General features: G+C 43.3%; 1 pseudogene across 1 annotated transcript; it reads left to right on the top strand.

The window, feature by feature from the left end:
• Nucleotides 1–413: 413 nt before the first annotated feature.
• Nucleotides 414–5,228, top strand: LOC146713319 (butyrophilin-like protein 2; annotated as a pseudogene). The gene is made up of 3 exons (XR_014917794.1): nucleotides 414–579; nucleotides 3,568–3,917; nucleotides 4,352–5,228. The product of XR_014917794.1 is annotated as a butyrophilin-like protein 2 (transcript).
• The last annotated feature ends 1,555 nt before the right edge of the window (nucleotides 5,229–6,783 follow it).

The following is a 6,783-nucleotide window of genomic DNA, read 5'->3' as shown; positions in this document are numbered from 1 at the left end:
TTAGATTTCTCCTCTGTGTCTCCCTCTGTGCGACTGTGTACATGGTGATTGTGCTTTGCTGCTCTTTCAATCGTGTTCTCGCTCTCTCTGCTGTCTCTGTGTACTGTCTGTGTTATGTTTAAGATCCGTGTCTTGGTGTCAGCATTTTCAGTTTCGTGTCCTCCCCACTCTGTCATGTGTAATTGTCCTCAGCTGTGTTCCCCGTGTGCTTCCACTTCCCTCGTTACTTTCTGTGTATTTATGATATATGTAAAACAGGAGCAGAACTGGGTCCTCGGTCAAGCCCACATTCCTAGTTACTGCTGTTATTTCACTGTTATTTAACTTTCATGTTCAGACATGCATCTCTCCTGCCTTCCCACTAACTGATTTTCCACTGCACACACACCCTCAACCTCAAATCAAACAAAGACTGTTAAAAGCAGTTACCTGATATCTACAGTTTCAGATTTTGTTCCTGAAAAAATCAGCATCCTTGGATTTTTAACAGCTGGAGTTTGAACTGGAAAAAGGAGAAAATGACTGCAGCGAGTGAGTCGCTCTGCTGTACTCTGCTGCTTTTTGTCTGTGTGTTTGCAGGTAAGTACAAAATAACAGCAGTTCACTTATAACACTTTTAAAAAACTACCACTAATAACTATTGATTGACTGATTGATTGTGTTTAAGTAGGAAGTAAGAGGCTTGGTGGAAATGGAGTAGACTATATTTTAAAACAAGTAACAGATTCTGTGAACCTGATGTTTACTGAGCATTGAGTGAACATATGGTTACATTGTAACCTTTGTTCTCTGAGTGAGAGACTCTATGTCCATGCTGTTACATTCTATATGTACGGGGTATGACCTTGGTCGTGGCATGTGGATATTTCTTTAAGACACTCTTACACTCCACAGCTTACGTATAAAAAACAGCTGTGCAAACACTGGTGATAGTTTGATCAGGATGCTTCTCCAAGCAGCCTGAAGAGAGAGAGAGTCTCTCACTCAGAGAGCCAAGGTTACAATGTAACTGTACGTTCTCTATCATATCGAGACTCTCTCTCCACTCCGTCACATATTCTATATGTACAGGGTAACTATGTAAGACACCCTGCGAGGAGACAGTGCACCCGAATCACAGAGTGAAAGTACCAATGAACTATTTACAAATATACATATATACACGCCACCCCGGTCAGGGCTTTGCCAGACACAAAGGCTGAGCCGGGGGGCGGAGGCATCAGTCTGCCAGACGCAAGACTAGCCTAAGCAAGTCCCGTAGGATGCAAGGACTGTAATTGAGTGACCACTTCAGGTCAGCCCGCCACTGCTGCGGAGTGGATGGCCAAGTAAGGAATGCGGGATGGCCGAGGTAGAGACGCAGCCCCAGTTCTGTCCCCAGAGTCAATCAGCCGACTCATGACATCCGAAGACTGGGGATGGGCTGGTGGCTTAGTCCACTAAGAGTGAAGGATCCAAGCGGGGCTGTGATCCAAAGGTCCATCAGCAGGGCGTAGCAGCCACTTTGTGCCGTCTACAGACAGGGGAGCAGCAAGAGTGAACTCGAACGAGACACTCGTGGACAGTCAGGAAGTTTCAGCTCACTGAGTGGGCCCCCGCTGGCCGTGTAAACCAGCGACACACGGGCAATACACCAGACAGGGAGCCAGCGCCTCAGGCTGGAGAGCTCACCTGCCTTCTGATGTACCAGACACAGCGAGGTCTGACTGGCACGTAAACTGGCAAACCGCAAGCAATACTCCAGGGGAACACAGCCTGCAGCAGCAGCGCAGCCGCTGAAGTAGAGGGCCGAGCTAGGGATGTGAACCCAAGGTCCGTCCGCAGCACCCAGCAGCTGCTCCATGCTGTTTGCAGCAGCAGGAGTAAACCGAATAAGACACTGGTGCAGCCAGGAAGCTCAGCTCACTGAGGGGGTCAGCAAACCAGCGACCCACTGGCAATACACTGGAGAAGGAGCTAGCGCTGCAGGCTGGAGAACTCACGCTTGCCGGCTGATGTATCAGACTGCTTTGACACCCGACACCCTCCCCAGGAGGGAGCACGTTAGAGGCAAATCACCAAGGGCTTCTGCAGTCCGTGCTGGCAAGATAAGCAATTCATGCAGGATTCATGGGTTTCTCAGGATTCAAGGGCCACATGCTAACCCAGAAACAATTACTATCAGGTAAGCTGGCACGAGCCAACAGCTAAATCTCCCCTTCACTGTTTATTCCCACAGTGTGTTTGGTATAGCTTCTCTGCTTTCATGTATTTGCTTATCAGCTTTAATGTTGTGTAGCACTTGAACATTAAGCAATGTAGCCCTGGAACCACTAGCCTCTGGGTCTGTCTGACAATATGTCAGACAGTAGTGATGGGATTTCCGGCTCTTTTTAGAGAATTGACTCTTTTGGCTTGGCTCACTAAAAAGAGCCGGCTCTTTCGGCTCCCAACCAGCTCTTCAGGTTGTCTTGTTGCTAATTAACTTATTATTAACAACAATATAAAATTATGCACAAAAGGAATTACTAATGTAAAAGAAAAAAAACTTGTGGTTTTATTTATGTATTTATATATAAAAATATATACGGTGGCCCCTTGAGACAAAGTATGTACAAGTTCCAAATTCTGGTGGACTAAACATATACATGTCAACTGTGAAGATCTCCAAGTTCCTGGGTACCACCATCTCCCAAGACCTGAAGTGGGAGACCAACATCAACTCCATCCTCAAAAAGACCCAGCAGAGGATGCACTTCCTGAGACAACTGGGGAAGTACAGTCTTCCACAGGAGCTGCTGATCCAGTTCTACACTGCGGTCATGGAGTCTGTCCTGTGCTCCTCCATCACAGTCTGGTATGGAGCAGCCACTAAACAGGACAGGAGCAGACTGCAGCGGACTGTACGGGCAGCAGAAAGGATCATGGGCGCCCCCCTGCCCTCCATCCAGGACCTGTACCTCTCAATAACCAGGAAACGGGCAGGGAAAATCATCACAGACCCCTCACACCCTCTGACACAGACTTTTTGACCTGCTGCCCTCTGGCAGACGGTACAGAAGCCTGCAGACCAGGACCACCCGACACAGGAACAGTTTCTTTCCGCTCGCCATCTCCCTTCTTAACAGTTGACCTGTCACACTGCTCCCACTGCCAGACTGCAGCTGCACCTTATGTACATTCTGTAGTATTTATTCCACCTCATTCATGTATTTTATGTTTATAAGTTTAGATTGGTTATTTATAGCTGGTTTACACAGCTTTGTGTATGCATGTGTAATGTGTATATATAGACGTGTGTGTGTGTGTGTGTGTGTGTGTGTGTGTGTGTGTGTGTGTGTTTGTTTTACATTGCTGTGCTTGAGAGCCTCTACCAGAACCAAATTCCTTGTATGTGTCTGCACATATACTTGGCCAATAAACACAATTCTGATGAATGCTTTACAGACAAAGTGCAGGACTGAAACTGAATCAGAAAGAAAAGAAAAAAAAACTGTAGGCCAATTATCTCTTTCTGATCTTACTCTGATTGGCTGCATTAGAAGAGAAAATTTCAGTCTCTCTGCTCTGTGTTGTTTCCTCTTTCAGATGATAAAATCATCACAGCTGAGTCTGGACAGAACGTCATTCTGCCATGTCGAGCTTTAAACACCATCATAGTTGTAGAGTGGAGCAGACCTGATCTAAATGAAGAATATGTCCTTTTGCACCGGGATGGGCACTTTGATCCAGCCAGCCAGCATCCATCATTCAAGAACCGGGTGGATCTGCAGGACAGACAGATGAAGGATGGAGACGTGTCTCTGATTCTGAAAGATGTGACGACTAATGACACTGGAACATATGAGTGTCGCATCAGGGAGTCAAAGAACAGAGGTATTCTTGAAGGTGGCCCCAGCAACACCATCTACCTGAGTGTTGATCCTCCAGGTGAGTGAGTAGAGTTGAGTGTGTGTGTGATCAGAGGTGAAGCTGCTTCCTGGTTGTTGATGTTTGTTTCTAAAGATGTTGTTGATGAGACTTTGTAGAAAGCAGCTGGTCTGAGTGATGTGATCAGAGTGCAGTAGATAATGTCTGACAGCAGTTTGAAGAGGAAATGGATTCTGTTCTGTTCTTCACTCATCACCTACCTGACAGCTGACACCTCACACCTGTTTCTCACCTGCAGGTCAGACAAGAGGAGACACAGAGGATGAGTCTGTTGGATTGATAGTCGGACTGTCATTTATAGGTGTGCTTCTTGCTGCTGCTGTTGTTGGTTTTTTGATCTACAGAAAACAAACAGAAGTAGCCTCCACTGGAAGAGCATCCGGATTAAACTGAGCTTTTCTAGCTGATCTCTGTGTCTCCTGCTGATGTCACAACTTCTCAGTTTTATATAATCGGAAGGGTCAGCGTGGGAGAGAAGATAAATGCTCCATTTGGACTCATAGTCGCTCATTCAATTTCTGCTGTGCTTCTTGTTGGTGGGTTTTGACCTACAGAAAACATGAAGACAAGTAGCATTTTATTTTTATTGCGTACTAAAAACAACAGTTAAATATATCGAATAATGCTGTGAGAAGCCTTGGATTTTTTTCTTCGTAGTTCATCTGACATTAGTTTTGTTTTGAAGGCCTGGGCTTGGTTTCATCCTGATAAAAAAGTTCTCCTTATTCTTTTTTTTTTGTTTGTTTGTTTGTTTTGTTTTTTCCCCCTTCCATTAATCATGTAATCAAGCTCACTTCTCTCTTGGTTGTACAAAAAAGAAACTGGATAAGACCACTCTGAACTAAGAACAGACTTTAAAGCATGTCATATCATAAGGCCCACAGGCCTGAATCACCCGAGTAATGACTCCAATCCGGCCATCCTGAACGTCTTTGACAAATGTGAATGACAGGACAGATTTTTAGACTTACCTGTTTTTGGTTTTTTTTAAATAAGATTTACCGTTTCTGTGTTGATAAAAAGCTTCTGCATTGCCATTCATACTACACCAAAGAGAAGTCCCTGTTTTTCCCACCAACCCAAGTGGATCAGATGAGTGAAACTCCACTTTTTGTTAGCGTAAATAAGTTTCACTATACATTTAATCCCTGATAGATCTTAAAATAAAAAAGAGGTTTCCAACACAAATCTGTAAAAAAAACAACTCCCAAAAGTTGATTCTGTTCATCTGGACATAACGTTTTCAGTAGACTTCTTCAGTCTCAGCTGACTGCAGATTTCCCCAGTCTTATAAACAGTACATTTGCACAATGACTGAAACCAGCCCACTGATCCTTCAGTGGAAGGTCAGTTCCTTCATCATAATTATGCAAATTCTAATGACCATTGATCAATAACCAATTCTATTTTATTTATATAGCGCCAAATCGCCAAAAAAAGCCGACTGTTGACCAAAGCCCACTGATCAATAACCATGAGTACCATTCACAGACAGTTGGGGAATGGCTGCAATCACAGCATTGTAAGATGGTGACAGATGAAGCCTTAGTCCCCCTCCTTGATTCAGAGATGGTCTTTCCCTTTTCACGTAAATGGCCTCCTTGACTCCGCGCTCAAACCAGTCACTCACTACCTGTCCAGGATGTGTACATAATCATCCTTGAAAGAGTGGTTGTTGATCAATGATCACGAGAATTTGCCTAATTATGATGAAGAAACTGACCTCCCAGCCCATTGTTCCTTCAGTGGGCTGGTTTCAGTCATTATGCAAATGTACTGTTTATAAGATTTGGGGAAACCTGCAGTCAGCTGAGACTGAAGAAGTCACTTGGATGAGTGATGAAACGCTTTTCGCACAAAACGCTACGTCCAGATGAACAGAATCAACTTTTGGGGATTTACTTGCCAGGATGATTGAGCATGTATCAAGAAATAAAAGGATAACATTTCTTTTTTTTTTTTTTGTTTGATGCAGATGATTTACTATAGCCTTTAACAAATAAGGGTTAAAGGGTAAACTGAAGTGTGAAGTCTGCTTAGCTTTAATTCACCATTCGGATAAGGAACTGTGATTAAAAACACCCACAGAAAGCTCTTATTACTGCATAAAGAGTGACACTATAAAACTGGAGGATTGTTAAAGTTGGTGTGTGTCCAGTTGACAGTAAAAACAAAGGTTCACAAAAGAGATATAGTAAATATGAACTCATATTAGTTGACATATGCCTAAATATAATGTAATGTGTACTTTTGTTGAAAAATTAAATTAAATTATTATTTTTCATGTTGCATTAATGTTTGTGTCATTTTATTTAGGGAATCACAATCTGTACGTTACTAATAAGCTAGTTAGCCTTGGGGTCTATTGGTATTGGCTCCATCCTCCACTAGGGGGCATCTTCATGCTCTCTCCTCATTCCATTAAACTCCTGCAAGAGAGAAGAAACTGAAAATCACTCTGGTGTCCCCCCTTTTTCTTTTTTCAGGTAATGGTGGTAATAAGTTCACGGACATTTGTGATGAGTCTGCTTCTGGGTCCTGTATATGTGAGAACTTTGGTTCATGACAACTACTTCTGTTATTTCACCTTCATGCTCAGACATGTGTCTCTCCCTCCTCTCAGTTTCCCACTATCTGGTCTCATTGCACTGCACACACTCTCAACCTCAAATCAAAGGAAGACTGTTAAATAAATAAAGTAAATAATCCTGTGAGACGTCGTCTTTTTTTGCTGAATCTTTATCAGACATTGATTCTGTTTTGAAGCTCCAGGCCTGGCTTTATTCTGATAAAAATAGATAATCTTATTTATTTTTTTGTTTCGATTTTTTTCTTCCATTAATCATGTATTGTAGCTTCTGTCGTGGTTGTTCA

Source organism: Copadichromis virginalis, linkage group LG3 (genome assembly GCF_057382275.1).
Source record: "Copadichromis virginalis isolate Kocher_CV1m ecotype Utaka linkage group LG3, C_Virginalis_male_GT1.1, whole genome shotgun sequence".
In the NCBI taxonomy this organism is placed as follows: Eukaryota; Metazoa; Chordata; class Actinopteri; order Cichliformes; family Cichlidae; genus Copadichromis; species Copadichromis virginalis.
Note: the sequence above shows the minus strand (reverse complement) of the source record. Positions and strands in the feature narration are given on the sequence as shown.